The sequence below is a fragment of the Ursus maritimus genome, unplaced genomic scaffold, assembly GCF_017311325.1.
Source record: "Ursus maritimus isolate PB19 unplaced genomic scaffold, ASM1731132v1 scaffold_14, whole genome shotgun sequence".
NCBI classification, from domain to species: domain Eukaryota; kingdom Metazoa; phylum Chordata; class Mammalia; order Carnivora; family Ursidae; genus Ursus; species Ursus maritimus.
The window spans coordinates 19,471,239-19,492,313 of record NW_024423786.1 but is presented as its reverse complement, the minus strand read 5'-3'; the positions used below and the strand labels follow the sequence as shown (position 1 = coordinate 19,492,313).

At 47.5% G+C, this 21,075-nt stretch overlaps 1 pseudogene; it reads right to left on the bottom strand.

Annotated features, from left to right (window-relative positions):
• Positions 1-9,882: 9,882 nt before the first annotated feature.
• LOC103674295 lies at positions 9,883-11,005 on the bottom strand (annotated as a pseudogene).
• Positions 11,006-21,075: the final 10,070 nt, after the last annotated feature.

Below are 21,075 nucleotides of genomic sequence, written 5' to 3'. Positions count from 1 at the left end.
TAGATAACCACATTCTTAGCTGCCTCACTTCCTTCAGGTCTTTGTTCAAAAGTCACATTCTCTGTGAGGTTTTTCCTGGGCACCGTATCTAAACATATCACACACCAACCCATAACCTGATACTTCAACTACTTCTCTCCCCCTCAACTACTTTACGGTTCCCCCCTTGACTACTTTCCTTTCTTCTCCTTAGCACTTACCACCATCTACATAACGTGTAGTTAGATTACTTATCTTGCTCAGCAGATCTTTGCCAAGCAGAATATAAGTTCCATAACAGCAAGGATTTCTTTCTCTTTCTGTTGTTTTTCCTTCCCACTATTCTGTGTAAGTGCCCCGAAGAGTGCCTTGTAAGCATGCATTGAAGGAGTGGGGTCTTTATCCTGAGTGCCATGGAAGCCACTGATGAGTTGATCAAGAATATTTGTCTGCCTGAGACTGTGGTCTGCCTTAATAAATGAGACTCCGGGAGAAAGCAGACCCCTGGAGGGAGAGGTAGTGAAGGACCTTTAAATTGGCCTGATAGAGCAGGAGGGGAGCTCCAGTGGGCTCCCCTTCCTTTGCTCAAGAAAGAAGCAAAAATTACTGATCCCTGCCAGGGGTGCCTGGGTGGCTCAGTTGTTAAGCGTCTGCCTTCAGCTCAGGGCATGATCCCTGTGTTCTGGGATCGAGCCCCACATCAGGCTCCTCCGCTGGAGGCCTGCTTCTTCCTCTCCCACTCCCCCTGCTTGTGTTCCCTCTCTCGCTGGCCATCTCTATCTCTGTCAAATAAATAAATAAAATCTTTAAAAAAAAAATTACTGATCCCTGCCAAAGAAGGGTCTGGAATGTTATCAACTCTGACGCCTCCTGCCTTTAAATTTGCAAGTGCTACTCCTAGACAAAAAACCTACATACTCACTAAGAGTAGGACTTCGAACCTTAGGAATACCCAGTAAAGCTATTATAAACAAGTGAGAGAAAAAAAGCCTTTCTCCAAATGCCTCCTGGTTTAAGCCACCCCACCCATGTTTCACCTTCTGATCTGAGTCCCAAACTGCAATTCGGTGTGAGGTTTTCACTGGTCTGCAGTGAGAGGAAATAAGAAAACTAATGGTAAATGTATGCATACTTTCCTACATCCAAGTAAATTGCCAACAATTGATTCTCGGGAAAGAGTATTTTTTATAATGAGATCATGTCCTTCCAACTTTTTTCTTTTCTTGGAAGGTTAGATAATTTAATGCCCCCTCACCTCCTTCCCCCCCGCCCCAGATTTCTAGGTTTATTAACTTCTTGGCTTTCAAGATGTTCTGGCTTGTAGTTGAGTAAGAACATCAGATTCGTGCACTAGACCAATGCAAAAAAAGAATTTGATATTCATATCTTGAGTTAAAGACATAATACTCTTATAGAAATAGTGCCAGACCCCTTCAAACACTCTTGCTTTTTCTGCTTTATCATTCTTGATGTAATAAATGCCTTTTTCAATAAAGGCAATAGTAGACGTTAGTTGTCTTTCTTAAAATGTTCTCAATTGGCCACATCACATGGTGACAATTTTATGTTGACTTGTCTTTTTTTTTAAGTAATCTCTACACCCAATATGGGGCTCAGACCCACAACACCTGGGATCAAAAGCCCACGCTCTACTGACTGAGCCAGCCAGCGCTGCCCTCACGCTGACTTTCTAATCTTCTCTCCTCACCAATTTTATTCTTGATATTTTAGGCATACCAAAATCTAAATGATTTTAATGAAACTTTCAGTGGGAGTGTTACTGAGGAGAAGAGGAAGAAGAAAACAGTATGATTTGGTGACTAAAAGCCCTCAAGCAGGCCAGAAACTAGGAAGGTTAAGATTCCAACCCTAATTGCTAAGATTTAATGCCCTACTTCGCACTGAATGTTCCTTCAGTGGTTTAGGAGAAAGCATTGTTTCTCGAAGCAACTAACTACATGGCGTGTTTTAGGAACTGCGGATTACCTAGCTCACTTTACAGAAAGACTGGGGCTTGTGCCGGTATCACTGGGGACATCTGCAGAGCAATACTGAGGATAGGATTCACGTCTGGAGAAGCAGCCTGGAGTCAGAGAGAGGTGGAGCTTCCCTGACCATCTGTGTTTGAACCTTAACCAGATTTTGCAACCACCCTGTGTCACCTGTGCACGTGCTTATCAGAGCTATGGCGTTTTATTGATCGGCTTCCGGCACAGTAGGAAATATCACCAGTCAAAATCATCCTGGGTTAGACCTCATGCCATTTATAAAAATTAATTCCAAATAGATCATAGACCTGCGTGTAAAACCTGTAACTATAAACTTCCAGAAGAAAATGCAGGAGAAAACCTTTGTGCCCCTGGGTAGACAAAGATTTCTTAGACGTGATACAAAAAACATGATCCATAGAAGAAAAAGTTGATAGTTCAGATCTTATCAAAATTAAAAACTGCTCTTTTAGAAAGACACTGTTAAGAAAATGAAAAGACGAGTCAAAGACTGGGAGAAAATATTTGCAAAGTCCATATCTGATAAAGGAATCATATCCAAAATATATATAGAACTTTTACTACACACTAAAAGATAAGCAACCTAATGAAAACATGAGCAAAAGATCTGAATGGACATTTTGCTGAGAAGGATATGTGAATGGCTAATAAACACATGAAAAGACACTCGGCATCATTATTCATTAGGAAAATGCAAATTAAAAGCACAATTAGATACCACTGCACATTAGAATGGCTTAAATCAAAAAATCCTGACAATCCCCAGTGCTGGGGAGGAAGTTCAGCGACCCTCACAATGCCAGTGGGAGTGCAATATGGTACAGTTCCTCTGGGAAAACGGTTTGGCAGTTTCTTATAAAGTTAAACATACACTTACCATATGAGCCAGCAATCCCACTTCTAGAAAGTTACTAAAAGAAATAAAGACATATGTTCACACAAAAACCTGTACTCAGATATTTATAGCAGCTTTATGCATATCACCGAAATCTGGAAGCAACCCAAATGCCCTTCAGCTGGTGAATGAAAAACAAAGAGTGGGTCCATCCCCACCACGGAATACTACTCAGCAAGAAAAAGGAGCAAACTACCGACATATGCAACACAGATGAATCTCAAATACATTATCCTAAGGGACAGAAGCTGGTCTCAAAAGGTGACACACTGTGCGATTCTATTTATATGACATTCTGGAAAAGACAAAACTATAGGGATGGGCAATGTATAGATCAGTGGTTGCCAGGGGCTGGGGTGGAAGGAGGGTTTGACCAAACGGAGGAGCAGCACAAGGGGGTTTGGGGAGGAGATGGAAGTCATTCACATCCTGACTGTGGGGGTGGTTACAAGACAAAATGCACTCGTCAAAACCCAGACCTATACACCAAAAGAGTTTTATTCTGTATAAATTATTTTAGTAAATCTGACTTTTGATCATTCTGTCATTCTAGAATGGAGAAGTCCTCCAGCCTCTACATTCCATACTGCCCTCCCCAGTGTTAATATTAACCACAAGAGCTAGCATTTTGTAGTTTAGCTGTGTGCCTAGCACTGTGGGTGGTCCTGTGCGTTCCTGAGTGTTCTCCTTAGTAACTCACACAATTAGACCCTGATTCTTAGAAGCATCTTTGACTCCTCTCTTACCCCTATGCCCTTCATCCAGCCCATTAGCAAATCTTCTGCACTTGACCTTCACACACATCCTGAATCGGACCACGTCTCATTATGTCTATTGCTATCACTCCGGTCCAAGCTAGGATCACCTTTCAGCCGCCTAAATGGCCTCCCTCCCTCTCCTCTCGCTCCCTCCACCTGTCCGAATGTGCTAGGTTATGCCCAGAAGCGGCATGCCCGCTGCAGGCGAGCTGCAGCTCTGTCCCATACCTCCTCCCTCTAGACCCCAGGCCGATGGAGCAGCTTCCACTTGAGCACTGCTGGTCACAGAGACGGGGTGAGGAGTTCTGGAGAGACTTGCACCGGCAACTAATGAACGGCTTGGCCTGTAAGTGACACTCCTGACTTCTGCTCACTGGCCACAGCTCCTGGGCCCGCTCAGTGACAGGATGTGCGGCCCACCATATGCCCAAGAGGTGGAGAGCAGGAAGTATGTGTCCATCAGCTTTGTGAAAACCACAGCTCTTTAAAGTCTCTTCTCCACACGGTGGTCAGAGGGATGTCCACGACAAAGGCAATCCCCTGCTCAAAATCCTCTAATGACTGCTCTTGACACTTTAGTTAAAATGCAGAATCTTGACCCTGGCCTTCAAGGCTTACTGACTTCATCGACTTCCAACCCAGCTCCAGGCACACTGGCCTCTTGTGGTTTCCTGCCAAGCCCAACCACCTCTTCGGGCCTTTCTATCTGTTCTCCCCCACGCGTGACCATGGCTTCATTTCTCTGATTGTCCAGATGTCTGCTAAATGTCCCCTCTTCAGAGAGGACCTCCCTGACTGAGATATCATACACACCATAGCCCCTGGTCAGTTTTCCCCTCATCTTGCTTTATTTTTCTTTCTATCATTATTATGTCTAGCATTTCATGATGTATTATTTGTTTTTGTCTGACTCTCGCACTAGAATTTAATTTCTATCTATCGGGACAATGATTTTGCCTTGTTTCTGTATCCCTAGTGCCTAGAACAGTGTAGAAAACGCTCCTTCACATAGTAGGAACTCAGAAGTTATTTGTGGAATGAATGAAGCACTTTTACATCTATTACCCCATTGAAACCCCAAATGACCCAGTGAGGTAAGAACTATTATTATCGCCCTACTTGACAGAGGAAGGATCGGAGTCAGGGAAGTGATTTGCCTGGAGTCCGGGACAGGGTTTGAGTTCAAACTCAGCACCTGATTTCCCAGCTCCTCTCTCTCTCTTTTTTTTTTTTAAGTTTTATTTATTTATTTATTTGTTTGAGAGAGAAAGAGGGAGAGAGTGGGAGTGGGAGGGAGAGGGAGAAAGAATGCGAAGCAGACTGCGCTGAGCACAGAGCCCGACACGGAGCTGGATCCCAAGATGGCGAGAGCATGACCTGAGCCTGAAACCAAGAGTCAGACACTTAACTGACTGAGCCCCCCAGGTGCCCCCCAGCTCCACCTCTTAATTTCTCTCTTCACCGTGCTGTTCGTGAAAGCACAGCTTCATCGGCAAAAGACCAGCCAGTTTTGGAGGGTGCCTGGGGAAGGTGAGCAGACATGGAAGCTCAAGCAGTCCTTTCTGACAGAAGACCCCAGAGTCTTCTTAAAGACGGAGAAGTTTTCTGGCCCTGGTACACCTAGTTTGTGGGCCCACATTACAGTGAGCTCTTGCCGAGTCGGACGAGACAGGTGTGCCAGAACCCAGGGAATGAATGACGCACTGGCACGGCTCCACTTGGGGCCTTAGGAACATGCCGAGCGGGGTTCCCTATGGTGGTGTGACTTCCTTCACTGATTCAACAATAGCTGTTGATGCCTTCGGTCCAGAAACTGCTTCCACAGCAGCTTGTCCTTGATACCTTGACACTTTCTACCTGTAGAATCAGAGTCACAGAATTTTGAGGGTAGAAAGGAGAGCCAAGACAATCCATTTACTTGTGTCCTTTTAGTTCAAGGGAAAAACCGCCGGGGGCTTTTGCCCACCTGGCTGCCCTTATCCTCGCTGCCCCCTCGGTGAGAGTTACGTCATCCCTCTCCTTAGGATGAAGATGTGCACAGCTGAGGCTCAGACTTGCCTAAGGCCATAGACCCACGAGCAGGTTTGAAACCCGACCTTCAAAACCTGCTTTTCTGACGGCGCGTTCTCTCTCCTATACCACAAACAGAATCCGCGGAACCCAAACATCCTGGGATGCCTTAAGAATTAGATTAAGGGGGGCGCCTGGGTGGCACAGTCGTTAAGCGTCTGCCTTCGGCTCAGGGCGTGATCCCAACGTTCTGGGATCGAGCCCCACATCAGGCTCCTCCGCTGGAAGCCTGCTTCTTCCTCTCCCACTCCCCCTGCTTGTGTTCCCTCTCTCGCTGGCCATCTGTCTCTCTGTCAAATAAATAAATAAAATCTTTAAAAAAAAAAAAAAGAATTAGATTAAGGAAGAGGCTCACCCACAGGACATCTAATGTCGGGGTCTGTTTATTCACTGTCATGGACTGAATTGTGTTCTTCCTCAAATTCATATAGTAAGCCCTGACCCCCAGCACCTCAGAAAGTGACTGTATTTTAGATAGGGCCTTGAAAGCAGTGATTAAGTTAAAGCGAGGCCCTTACAATGGGATCTAGTCCACAATGTGACTGGTTTCCTTATAAGACAGGAGGAGACATGAGGGACGTGTGCACACAGAGGAAAGGCCATGTGAGCACCCAGTGACTGGGAGGCTGTCTGCAAGTCAGGGAGAGGCCTCAGGAGAAACCAACCCCGCTGACACCGTCATCTCGGACGTCCAGCCTCCATGACGAGAGACAACAAATTTCTGTCGTCTAAGTCACCCAGTCTGTGGTGTTTGGTCATAGCAGCCCAAGCACACGAATAGTACACATGTCATAAGTTGGTGAGTGGCTAAAGAGAGGCCACCCATGGGGTAGGGATAACCAACCAATATGGAGTGTTTACTCAGGTGTGGTCTGAAAGCGTTAGGTGTTTTCATGAAATGAATGCTAACAAAAACCCCGTGAGGTGGGTTCTGTGATGGTGCCCCTTTTATGACTAAGGAAACTAAGACAAAGTAGTCACTTGCCCTGGTGCATTTGTAAAGCAGCAGGGCTAGGATTCGAATCCAGACGGTCTGGGCTCCCAAGCCCTTGTTCCGAAGGATCTAGTCGAGTTAGTTATCATCATTCCCGTGGTCCAGGTGCGGAGACTGACACTCAGACACTTGTCCAACATCCCAGAGCCAGGGCACGGAACCAAAATTCTAAGTTCTTTGTATTTTGTCACAAACGGAATCCCTGGAACTCAAGAATCCTGAAACTCATTCACTGGAGGAAGGGAAGGGACCCAACGTGAAAGAGCAGAAGCAAAAATCCATGTACACACAAAATGAACTTGCAGGGGGAGGTGTGGGATAGAGAGGTTTGGGCCAACTAAAGGGTGAGGGAAGAGCATATCATGGAACCAGAATCTGGGAAGGCTAGGAAAAGGGGAATGTAGAAACCAGAGACCTTTGAGGAGTATGGGGTCCCCCACCCCCTCTATGTGTCGTATCCCCCCTGTTGCTACTGCCCATGGACAGAGAAGTGAAGTAACTCACCCCGGGGCCACATAACGAGGCAGGCAGCTGGCAGGGTTCACTCAGGAGTCCTTGACTCTCAAGTCCACTCCCCTCTTTCATTCTCAGCTTCCATAGCTATTTACAAGGCACCCACTATGGGCCTGATACCAGAAGTTGACAACAGCGGGATAAAGGACGCGGCAGGCCTTGGCTCCGGGAGCACACCGTCTGCAAGAAACGGGTACACGTGCAGATCATTTCCAGGGTGGTGAGGACCGTGGTGGCCAGGTGATCGTAATCATCAGGGTTTTCTTGCCTCCCGGTATCTTCCTTCTTTCCCAAGCAGTTTATTGGGCCTGGGCTCTCCGTCTTAAGGAAGAAATCGGACAGAGTAGAAGGAAAAAAGGCCTGTCAGTCTCTGCCTCTCGTGTTCCAGAATTCTAAACTCTCAAAGTTCCCCTTGGGCAACCCAGGGCAGGCAGGGGGATAAGTAAATGTCCCAAAGAAGGAAGTGGAGGGGGTTGCTATTTCCAGACAAGAAAATTTTTCACAGGTGCTGGGAGGGGGAGAGAAGACAAGGAGTTAATTAGGGGGAGAGAGCAGAGGGCCGGAGAGCAGGAGGGTCTGTCCATGAAGGGGATCCTGGGAAGGCCGCAAGACTGCAGAACAGGTGCACCGGTGGTGGTATCCCAGCAGACGAAGCCAAGGCCTCCTGGCAGAGATTCTAGGGACCCAGCATGGTGTGAGCATCGCCTAAGTGACGCCTGAACTTGAAGAGGCCATGAAGTGAAAACCAGGGATGTCTTTATGGCAACCTGTGATGAACAGATGCCCCAAGACCAGGTAGGCACCTCCCTTAACACTGCAACACTAGAGAGTCTGGAACTTAAGATTCACTGCTGGAGAGAGGGGAAGCACCATACTGATGGAGACTGACTTGGGATGGGGTTCAAAATACAACTCGAGAGGGGAGAGAATGAAGCGTATGCCTGCTCTGCTGTACGAGCGGCAAACCAAGGGGCATGAGAATGTGCTGGCCCCCTAGGATTGTCCAGGGCGGCCTCAGAGAGGGAGGCGCCCAGGCCCAGGGAACCGCACATGCAGTGACACTAAGGGGCAGTGGCTCATGGACCACAAGGAAATCAGGGTGTTAGAACTAAGCTGATGTGGAGCAGTGGAGGTGACAGTCCAGAGAAGTAAGCCCAGTCTTGATGCAGCTTACACACTGTGCGCACTGGCCGGAGTTTACCTTGAAGATAGGCATAGGCTATCGACACATTGTAATCAAGGAAGCTGGAGGATTAGCACCGAGTTTTTAAAATCTCTTTGGGAGCAATATAGATGGTGGTGACGTCTCAAAATGAGAGAGTGCAGGACAGTAAACTGGCAAAGAACTGAAAAGAACAAGGAGAGGGTTAATGGAAAGAATGAGAGATCTTCAGCAGCAGAATCTCCTGGGCTTTTTTATTTTTCTCATTTTTAAAAAGATTTTTATTTATTTGTTTGGCAGAAAGAGAGAGAGCACAAGCAGGGGGAGCGGCAGGCAGAGGGAGAGAGAGAAGCAGAGCAGACTCCCTGTTGAGCAAGGAGCCCCTTGCAGGGCTGGATCCGAGGACCCTGCCAGGGGCAGACACTGAACTGACAGAGCCACCCAGGCGCCTCCCCCGCTTTTTTTGAGAAAAATAATAGAGATTTGTTTTCCAATTTTTTTTTTTTTTGAGAGAGTGCAAGCAGGGGAGGGGCAGAGGGAGGAGGAAAGAATCCGAAGCAGGCTTCACGCTCAGTGCGGAGCCCGATGCGGGGCTCGATCTCACTACCCCGAGATCATGACCTGAGCTGAAACCAAGAGTTGGACGCTTAGCCAACTGAGCCACCCAGGTGCCCCCCAGGATTTTGAAATTTGGACGTCCCTGCTCCCACCCCTTCCAACTGACCTCACTTCCCACCATTAGTCCAAACCGATGAGTCTCTCCACCGGGCATTAAAACACACTATACCACCAGCCTCCCCAGTCAGAGGAAACAGTATTGGGCCTGGGGCTCAACAGTCTTTATCCAAACCTGGTTCCAGCTTCAGGTGCACAAACACGTGCCTTCAGTCACTGGAGACTTTTAAACAGCTGGTGCCCTCGCTGATGTGGACCTTAAATGACACTACCCATCAGAGAAGAGGCTCTGACTCGGCTCCGAGTCTGTTCTTTACATTATTTTTCAAACGTATTTTTTAAAAAGAAACTTATTCCAACAAGGCCAGGGCACCTGGATGGCTCCGTTGGTTAAGCATCTGCCTTCCGCTCAGGATCTGGGATCGAGCCCTGATCGATCAGCTGGGAGTCTGCTTGTCCCTATCCCTGCCCCTCCCCTCCACTTGTGCACTCTCTCTCCCTCCCTCTCTCTCTCTGATAAATAAATAAAATCTTAAAAAAGAAAAAAAGAATAAGGGCATCCTAGGAATGTTCTCAAATAAAGTCTCTAGTTAGCTTTTGGCTGATATATGAAATTATAGATAATATGTAAGACCTCCCCCACCAGGGGTGAGACTAAACCCCAGCTTGGGGCATGGTCTACAGTGTTCAGAAAGACACGTTGCCTTAAAAAGTCAGACTAGTGATGTTGTAGCCCCAGTGGCCTCTGTAAATGAGCTCTTGCCAGTCACCAGTGGACAGACACATAGTGGCCAGCATCCATCCTTGGGTCCTCCTTCCACCGGGATTCACAAGCAGGATCCCTGTGAGGGGAGCAGCCCATACTTCTTTTGGAGGATGAATGATGCCAAACTTTCCAGATACACACAAGTCAACCGTAGTTGAGCCCAGGCGATACTCAGGACTCTGACCATCCTCAGTTGGTCCCCCATCAATAACCAGGGATAATTGAGGCCAGAGGTTCTGGAATTCAAAGACATTCTGAGAACCGGCCTGAGAGCTGAGGTTGGCACTTATGAGAGCAAATGGTGCCCCAAACACCTGAGCCAAGTCCTACACGAAGGCAGGGTCAGGAATCCAGATGCCTATAAGAGGAAGAAAGGGGTTCAGGTCCTTACTGAGCTCCTGGGAGTGTTCCAATACCAGGGTCACTGGTCTTGGTAGTAAGTCTTTCAGGAGCCCTGTGGGTACTCTTACGTGGCAGCACCTGAAGACGTCAGCCACACAGCTCAGGCAGAAGGCCGGCAGCTTGGCGTGGCTGCAGCCCTGGAGGCAGTACACAGTGCCCAGCTGGCCGAGCAGGTCAGGCCATACAGTGTGTCGGTGGGGACGGCCACCATGGTGCCGTGGCGCAGCTCGGCCACGGCGGCCCAAACACCTTGGTCCCTTGTGCGTGATCTGGGCCGTTGGTCCGCACGGCCTGGCTGCTGGGGAGCCGCGACAGCCGGGCCCCCAGCGCTGCCTGAGCTGGGCTCCACAGGCAGAGGAGAACAGTTGACAGAGCTCAACCCCACGGTGGCCCTCAGCTGCCTATAAATCTCCTGGACTTAACTCATGAGTGGACCTTGGGAGTGACGCACAGGGAGGAGTCAAGGATGATGCCCAAGTTTCTGACATGGGTTCATGAGTCAACCATGGCGGTATTAACAGAGCTAGACTTATAGGAGGGGAGGCTGTTTGGAGGAGGAGATAATTGAGTTGAGCTATAGATATGATGAATTTGATGTATCATGTAGGAAGTTTTTGGCTGCAAGGAACAGCAACAAAACAAAACAAAAACTTATACAAACAATAAGGAAATGTATTGTTTATAACATAGTTGGAAGCCCCTGTCCCAGACAAGATTCCATTGGCTGGTCATGAAGGTCCCAGGTGCCATTCTTCTCTCATTAGATTTGACCTACTTTTCATGATTACAGATGGTTGTCATGACTCTAATAATTACAAGGCACAGCAATATCTAGAAGGAGAAGAGAAACCATCATTCATGTGTCAAGTTAAGGGAGAGAAAACTTTTCCTAGACGTTCCCAGAAATCTCCCGTCTGGGTCACATGGCCACTCCTTTAGCGATCGCGGGCGTCAGCCGATCGTCAGGAAAGGATTGGCAGCTGAGCAGTCGTCCACCAGCCCTGCCAGGTGACTGTGGCCCATGTGAATGGAGATATGTTGGAAATAGTTGGAGAGGAGGAACAGAGGACAGATTTCGGCTGAAGATAGCACAGAGGTGCTATGAGGAAAGCTGTGGGTGAATCCCTGCGGGGACAGGGCAGAGAGAAGAAAAAGGAGCCAAACACAGAAGTCCGGAGAATACTTCTGTTTAAGGGGCTCTCCGAGGAAGAAAAATTGCAGTGTCACGGTTGAGAACTTGCCTCTGGATTCCTACAGACCTAGATGGGAAGTCCGATCCTGCTGCTTATTAGCCATTGACCAAAAAGGTGAAGATCCCTTCATCACTCCGAGCCTTCCTTTCTTTGTCCGTAAAAGGGACCCAGGAAGTCCCACCTCCCGGGGCTGCTGTGAGGAGTTGATAAGAAAATGCCCACACAGCGTGTGACCTCAGCCCACAGCAGTTGCTCGTAGCCACTGGTGAAGAACAGCCTAGAGAGCGTCTGAGGAGTGAAGGGAAAGCCAGAGAATAACCAGGACAGGATGGTGTCATTGAAGGCACGGAGCGAGAGGATTTCAAGGAGGAAAGAGTGGGCAATTATGTCATCTGCTGAAGAGAGGTCGGGTCCAAAGTGGACTGCAAAATGCCCTTTGGATTTAGCAATTAGAAGGTCACTGGTACCCTTGACAAGAGCACTCCGAGTGGAGTGCTGGGGTTGGGAGCCAGGAAGCGGGGGGTCAGCAGTCAAGACCAGAATTCAAGCTGCCTGGCCGCCAACCAGCATCAACGTTGTTTTCGCAATGCCAGGAGCCGCTGCGTTTGCAAAACTCCCGTTTCCACTCATGCCTCAAAAATACTCATGTGGAGAGCAGTAAACAGTAGGATACCACAATCTGTGAATGAAACGGCTCCTCTTCATCATTTAAAAATTTTTTGTAGATACAGCGAAGGTGGTTGTTTCCTTTCATTAGAAATATGTTGCGTGCTTTTGGGGGATTTTGTTTACATTACCGTTTTATTGCTATATGGTTCTTTTTTCTATAACATATTTTGCAACCATAAAAACAAACAAAACAAACAAAACCCAAACAACATATGGGCTTTGCATTAGATTCAGAAAGTTCAAACCCCTCACTCTGCGCACGTTTTCGAGGCAAAGTGTGGGACTAGGAAAACCCTATGAGCAATGTGCCATTTGACAAATCCTCCTTTAAGAAATGATAGCAGTTGCTTTTGAGACCAGTTTGGTCATACGGATCATGTTTGTCAGGGCTGTCATTAAAAGCCTAATATTTTTCCCGTTGCAGAACGTCTCCAAGTGATTCAGACGTGGGCAGAGGCTAAGCACGGTCAATTTCGTGACCTCCCTCGTGCTACCCACCCCCTGTCCTGGCTATCTCAACTCCCCAGTGGATGGTCTCTTATCCCTAGCAACAACTGCAGCTGCTACTGTTTCTTGACTCTGGCGAGGAAAGTGGGCTTAGGGCCAAGTCTACTGTCCAGGGCTCCCCATGGAAGATGCTAGAAGAGCACTACACACTCTCTCACTATCAGTGACCCAAGTTCATCACCTCTGCCGAACATCTGGATTGCAACACACAGAGTTCAAAGGTCCAGCATGTGTGTCTGCACCTGGCCTGGCTGTTTAAATGGAGCTGACCTCAAACCAAACACCCGGGCTCGATGCTGTTATTTATGCAGAGGCTTGGATGCCAAATATAAATATTAACTTCAGCATCTTCTCCCCACAGGACTTTGTGACTAAAGGATGCATATTAACCATCTACCGTGCACAAAAGCTACCCTACTCTTCTCTGAGTATGAACTCCTCTCAAAGGAAGGCTGCTCTCCTTTCGGACCATCGTGAATGTCTGTTTGTTTACTTCAGGAATATCCCGGCACCTTTCCGCCCTGGGGTTCACTGCAGCCTCTTGCATTTCAAGTCATCAGGTGGGGGGCATGCTGGAGCTGTGCTGCCTCCCGTCCCCGGGAGAGGCTGCGAGCAAGCCCCATATGTTAGGAAGACCTCTCAGAACTCATTGCCATTGCTGGGAGCACAGTCAGGGAAGAGAGAGGCAAAATGGGGCTGTGAAGCAGACATGGGTCTTCAATGCCCTGCAGCTCTGAGCTGTTCCTCCTCTTCGAAGTCGGCTAAGGAAGATGGATGAGTGTGTTCGTGGTGGGTGTGGCTGAGAGCAGCCAGGGGCAGAACAGGTGCAGTAGTTGAAGGAAAAGGTAGCGCATGACATTCCTGGGCACAGGAACGGACCTAGTTTTTCTGTTTCAAGAGAGAGAAACCTGAAGATACAGAGAACATGATTTTTTTTTAAAGATTTATTTATTTATTTGAGAGAGAAAGTAGGAGCAGGAGCGAGAGCATGGGGGGGGGGACAGAGGCAGAGGGAGAAGCAGACTCCCCGCTAAGCAGGGACCCCAACACAGGGCTCGATCCCAGGACGTGAGCTGAAGGCAGAGGCTTAACCGACTAAGCCACCCAGGTGCCCCAAAGAGGGAGAGAATCTTAAGCAGACTCCGTGCTGAGCGCAGAGCCTGATGCGGGTTCCATCTCACAACCCTGAGATCATGACCTGAGCCAAAATCAAGAGTCAGACGCTTAACCAACTGAGCCACCCAGGCGCCCCAGAGAGTATGATTTCATTTCTACAAACATGTATTACCAAATTGATTGTAATATCCAACGTAGTAGGGGTTGGGTGACAGCGGCATGCACCAAATACTATGGGGTTAAGAGAAAAAAAGACTCTAACTTTGGGATACTAATAAAAGTTTCACAGAGAAAGAAGTGTTTGAATAGAATGACTGAATCATTCTTTCATTCGACAAATGTTTATTAGGCCCTATGTGTGCCAGCACCACACTGAGCACCATGCAGAGGACAGACAAGGTCGCTCCCATCAGGGAGCTGACTCTTTCATGAAGCTAGACTACATGCCTAGTGGGTGCCGGGCCCTGGGAGATGCCCTCTTGGAGATAGCATTCTGTTGCAACAGATGAGACAATCAGCAAGTCACTTCAAAACTGTGCCATGGGTGTTATGATCAGAGAAGGACAGGAGGCTATGGGATGGTAAGAAGGAGATCTGGTTTCGTTCAATGGCTTGCAACTGGGAAAGGGGGCAATTCTTTCCTCCAGGAAGAATTTCACAGCATCTGGACACACTTTTGGTTGTGGAAACTGGGGGAGGCAGGTGCTGCTCGCGTCCAGCAGGTGGAGGCCAGCGATGCTGCCAGACGTCCTATGATTGCCCGTCCGACAACAGACTCCAACAGTCTATGGCCGAGAATTATCCAACAGAGAAGTATCCACTCTGAAGTGTCAGCAGTGCCAAGGCTGAGAAACTCTGGCCTAGTCCTAGGCTTAGGGAATGCTTTGGGGGAAGAAGTGCAGTTTGATTTGCGAGCTGGAGGATGCTGGAAGTTCAGAATGCTGGGGAATAGGAATCTAGCATCTAATCAGAGTTTGAAATAACGAGAAGCTCCCCAGGAGCTCCAGCGGAGAAGGAGGGGAAGGTGGAAGGGAGCTGGTAGGAGATAAAACACAAAATCCAGTCTGTTCCCAGAGTAACTAGAAGGTCTTCTGTGCCATGTGATGAAGTGTGGACTTGATCTCGAGGGCATGATGGCTAATACAATCCCCCCTCCCCCCACTCCCTCTCACACACATCCACCCCTTTGGAAAATTTTAAATCCAGTGAAGTGATTCCATTTGTTTTTAGAAAATCCACTCTAACAGCAATGCAGATGATTGGAGAAGGGCGGGGGAGGGATATTGGAGGCACGTGAGAGACTTCTGCAAGACAGAAACGATGACTGGAGGCCATGGCAGTGAACATGGGGAAGCTGCAACAGACTCCTGAGAACAGGGACATTTTTATTCTTGATGATTAATCAGGTGCTGGGAAAGAAGGCGTTGCTTCGGATGACTCTGAGGTTTCTAGCTGAGGGCTAGTGTGAGTGGTGAGGTGTGTGACAGAGGAGAAGTAATTTGTAGGGGACATAGTTCAGTTTACAAATATGGTGCTGACGGTCCTGTGGGGACATCCAAGTGGACACATCCTGTTCACAGGGAGAACAGCAGATCCGGTGCTGAGGAAAGACAGGCACCGGAGATGCAGATATGGGAATCACAAGAGCCCGCAGGTAATAACCGAAGTCTTAGACGTGCAGGAGGCACTCAGGGCAAGTGCCTGGTGAGAGATGAGAAGACAAAGGGCAGAATGTCGGGGTTCATGCAGAGTTGAGAGGCAGAAAAAGAAGGAACCACAGAGGACGGACCAGAGACCTAGAAAGAGCAGTGATATCCACCAAGGGAGGGCCTCACTTGGAGAATAAGAAAGTGGTCAAGCTGTCCAACGCAATGGAGGTTAAGCAGGATGGGAAATTAGATGAAGCCATTGGACATGTCAATCAAGAGGTCATTAGTGACCTTTTCAAGAGCAGTTTCACTAAAATGGTGAGCGTGGAATTTATTTAAAAACACTCGATTACCCAAATGTAGAGGAAGAAAATGGGAACTGAATGTCTTTATATCCGGGGAGAATTTGAATAGCAGACATTCTGCAGGCTTGGCAAACAAAAAAGGAGTAAATCGATTAAGCAGAAAACCAGATTAATAGGCCAATTCATAAGAAAAGATATTATATACCAAAAAAGAAGTGTGGAGGCAAGCAGCCTCAGTTGACTTGGCAGCTTAGCAATGTCTTTAGGAATCTCGACTCTTCCCATTTTTTGCTCTGTCGCTCTCATGCTGGTAACCACATGGTCACAAAATGGCAGCTGCAGCTCCAAGCATCACATCCTCACATGACGGTATCTAAAGCAGGAAGGAAGATGCCAGGGACCAAAATGAGGCTCACCTCACACTCCTCTCTCCTTTCATCGGGAGACATTCCCTTCCTTACATCTTATCACATGCCTTCTCTTAGATCAATTAAGATGAAGGTAAATGGGACTGCCATAAGTGACTTGCACCAATCATGACTCTTCCCCTGGGGTTAGGCCCATAGCTGCTTGAATAGAATTGGGGTTCTGTTCACAAGGAAGAAGGGGCCCTGGCAGTTGGGGTGACAACTGGTCATGTCTGCTGTAGGAAACCATCTTTTCATAGGGTGAGGGGAACGCACCAGAGACCTTACAGAATGAGACAAGCCCTTGGGATATTTTGAAAAGAATTATTAGCTTTTATAGTTAATATTCAGAGCAGAGACGTTATAATACTATCTACCACTTACTACTACCAACTTTGGGCGGCAGACCGATGGCTCTGCAGATCTTCTATACTCGGCAATCTCAAGATGTAGGTAATAATTGAGGACGGTGCTGGCAAGGAGGTACACTTACTGAGGGCTTCCTAGGTGCCAGGCACTTTATGTTCATTCTCTCAATCTTCAAAACACAAGTGTGTTGGATAGATGCTACTATTATGTCCATTGTATAGAGGAGAAAACTGAGGTGTGTGGAGGTTCCGTGACTTGCCTGAAGTCCCCCAGCTGGTAGCAGCCGACCCAGGACGGCCTCACCCCATGTCAGCCCACATGCTGATGACACCCTAGGCTGCCTTTGATAAAAAGAAGCCGCTGGGAGGTTTTGTTACACCCCGGAGACGGAAGCAATTATATGTGAGAATGGAAAATGTGCTGCCATGAGCTTTTCCTCTTTACCAGTGTCCTGAGATTTCAGCATTTCATTTTTCCACACAACGTTGCAACTAAGGCACAGGCAGCGGAGACCCCATTCCTCCCAGCTTCGCACCCTCGTTAACAAGCTCGCCGGCTTGCCCGGCACCTGCGGGACCCGGAGACCGACGTGCAAAGGCGTGCTCACACGCTAGGTGACGTCATGGGAACCAGGACTACTCTGGAAGTTCTGGAGCAGTGTGGCAGGGGAGGTTTGGGGGACTAGGATTATATTTTGAGGGCATTCATATGGAGTAAAGGGGGACCTCCAGTAGAAGAGGACAGAAACTCAGGTGTTCAGCTGGTTCTCAACTGGAATTTAGGTTCATGTTTTGAGATGAGAGAAGTGGCACTTACAGGGCTAACTGTTCTCGGCTCTGTGCTCAGCATTCCAGGGGCATTATTCCACTGAGCCTCACAGTGAGGTCATGGAGAAGAAACTTTTATCATCTCTGTTTTATAGATGAGGAAAAGGAGGCTTGGAGCATTTAAGCCATTTGCTTAGGGTTATACAGCTAGTGAGTGCCCGAGATGAGATTGGACCCACCCAGATATGTTCCTCTAGGCCCATCATCTATAACCACTATGCTTTCCTGCCTGGGGACTCCCCAGGTACCGCCATGAATACAAAGCTCCAGGTACTGAGTGAACCCAGGGTAGCAGCAGGAGGAAAGGGTTCTTGGAACCCACAATCTTTCTGTTTCTTTAAAATCCTATTTCTGTTCCAAATACATTCCAAAATGCATATATTTCAGGATGAGCACATATACATAATTTAAATCACGGCAGCATGTTGGAAAGGCATTTTAACAGTACCACAAATAAAAGCAAAGAGACCATAAATACCATATAACCCCTTAGCTAGGCCTATCGTGCCCTGGGGTGTGTGTGAAGGGTTGGCTTTGTGCTCTTTCAGAAAGAGAGAACCCTAAGGCAAGCCAGCCTTTCTCAGGGTTAATACAGGCCTGCTCTAGACTGGGTCTTGACCAAGTCCTTTTGCTAACCAAGTCCTACTTTCTTTCCCCATCGTTTCCAAGAGTGCTAAGATTGTCTCCTGTGGTTTGGGTTAGGGGCTGTGTGTACAGAGTTGGGAGACCAGCTAAGAAGTGGCAAGAAGTGGCAGGGAGAAGACCCCACCCACCTATCAACAGGTGGGAACCCAATTTCAGGCACTAATGTCAACCCCTCTCTCCCTTGAAAATGACTAACAGAATTTGGATTCCTATTGCCAGACACTAGAGCTATGATCCAGAAATGGCATTATCACAAGTCATAATCAAAACTTACAGCAGAGGGAATCTGAAACAATGTTATACCCATCTGACCCTCCCCTAGCCCACAGTGCACCTATAGGGTGCCCCAAGATGTGAATTAGAACATGGCACCTTTTCCTCTGAACGATACCACCTGGTGTCAGGGTACAAGACATAGTAGGGGGAGGGCAGCCTGGATTTCAGCCCTTGCTCTGCAAAGCACAATAAAAAATGGCAGCACTGACCCAGGTCTGGTCTCAGATTCCCAGAATGTTTTCCAGTGTTTAAAAGCAGGAAGCTGGGAGACACATTCTCACCCAGCTTAAAGGGAAAGAAGGAATCTGAGAACTCTTTTCTTGTTGAATTACTTAAATCCTGCAGCTCAGCTTGGAAAGACTCAATTAAGAGGAGTTGTTGGAAAACCTCAGAACCATGAAAGGCCCAAGGCCATGTTCAAAAAGCTTTCGAAAACTGTTAGTATGGAACAATTTTGTTTAGTTCGCAAAATTGGCATTGACCCGGCCAACACCTCTGTCTTAGCTTCATCTCTCAGCCTCTTTCCCAACTCCTCATAACAGAGGTGGGAGGAAAATGCAAGGCTTTGACGGGGAGGGGGCTATAGATTTCGGTTTAGAATTGGCCACAGTTCTTTTGAGCTGTGTGACCCCGGGCAAGTTACTTAACTTCTCTGAACTCTGATTTTCTCACAGGGGTATCATACTGCATAAGTGGGATAGTGACATATAAACCACTTTATATTATGCTTGCCCCTTGGAAAATGGAGAATGCATAATGGTTACTGTTAACCCAAGCAGTGCTGGAAGAAAGAACTTAGGCGTGGTCAGCCCATGTGATACCCCGTTTCTTCTTGCCTCAGCACCCACATGGGTAGTGGCCAACATGGTAAGAACCACGTATGTACGACTGGAAGTGGGCAGGATCAACTTTTTCTTTTTTTTACTTATCGAGCATCTATCGATGAGGCATTGGCCTATGGTAGTGAAGATAAAGATGAAAAAAAATCCTCTACCCTTAAAAAGTTTGCAGATTGGTAAGAAAAGACATGGCAAAGGGGCATCTGCTATTATCAGTTGAGAAAAAATTCTGAAGACATCTATTTTTTTTATCTCTTCCCTGCTCTATCCATCACCTGGAGGGGCCAGCCCTTCCTGCATGCCTTATGACACCTGACTCATGCTGGGGACAGCTGACCGGACCAGAGCTAGGCACCGGACCAGACCAAGCCAATCAAATTGTTTCCTGCGAATTTAAAATTGAGCGGCTTAGAATTCGGCCTCAGGATGAAATTAATCATGGTGGTGGGTCCAATACCAAAGGTGATGTAACCTCAAGGCTGCTAGAATTCTCAGCCTTGGCCACACCAGTGAGTGAGCAGAGAATTTCGGAGGAAAGCAGTGATGGGAAGCCAGGTAGCTCTAGAAAGACATGAGAGAAAGAGATGGAGGGAGTAGCCTTTTTGGTTCCTAATGGCTTTTCAGTCCCTATGAGGCTCAACTATACTTTTTTTTTTCAATGGGATTTCATGAGTCTTCTCTTCCAGTAAACCCTTTTTTACTCAGGCAATGGATGTCCCCTGGTTCCACAGAAGAGCTAAATGTGTGGGACCCACTGACTGGAGATAAGAAGCTGCCAAAGGCCACTCAGATATGATTCCTTTAATCAAAATAACTGCCTCTTGAAAGCTTGATTAAATTAACCGTTTGGTTTTAATCCAAACAACGGTTTGGCAATTGATCTCTTTTGGACAGATGCAGGAAAACAGGAGCATCATCTCCTTTTACTCAGTGCACCAGGATGGTATGTGACGGCACACCATTATGAAGAATTCCCGGAAAAATACATACTTCTGGGGACATAAAATTCCAAAAGTTGTGGATTTAAAAAAAGCACAATTTACATTATTTTAGGCCCTTTTTAGCCCTACCTTGTGATTTCTAAGGGGAGCCAACCACTCGTTTTGAGGTCTTGGGTTTCTTAGGTGTGTACTTAGCGGGCTTAAGGGACACTTTCTGCCCACACCACCCATTGTGTGGAAGGCAGAAACAGTCGGTCAACAATCCAAACACAGTGTCCATCCGAAAGATCTTTTTAAGAAGCATAAACACAATTACTTTCATCCAAGCATCCGTTCCGAATATCCTGGGCCTGCCAGTACATTAGCAACATTACTTTGCCATCCCTGAAGCCTCTAAAATTTAATTCAGGGAAGTCTATGAAAGGGGTATTGCGTTTGAGGAATATGTATATTGCCTGTACATCAATTGGCATCTTGGGACTGCTCTGGGGCACTGAGGTCAAAGTTTAGTGATGCATGGAGCTGTCGTCCTAATGGTAAGTATTGATCAGTAGCCTCAGAAACAAGCAGCACGCATGCCGTCTTGCCCCAGCCAGACGCCAGGCTCCCGAAAAAGGAGTGTCTTTCCCAGAGAGCCTTGAAAAACAATGCAGTACAGGGAGGCACGAAGATAGTGAATGAGTGCCTCAGCAGGGTAAGTGGAAAATGATAAATAGCACTGTGCACCATTTGCATAGCTACGCTACCTGGTAGGAAGGCACTGAAAACCAATAAATACCATATACACATAAATACGTGCGTTTTCTATTGCTGCCAGAACAAATTACCCCAAACTTTGTGACTGAACGTAATAGAGATTTATTATCCCACCTCTGTAGATCCGAAATCCCAGTTGGCTGGATCGGTTTCTCTGCTCTGGGTTTCACAAGGCCAACATCAAGGTGTCAGCAGGGCTGCATTCCTTTTTGGAGACTTCGGGATGAATCACTTCCAAGCTCAGTCAAGTTTTGGTTGAACTCAGCTCCTTACAGATGTGGGGTTGAGGTCCCTCTTTCCTCGCTGGCTGTCAGCTGGGTGCTGGTCTTTGCTCCTAGAAGCTGCCCACATTC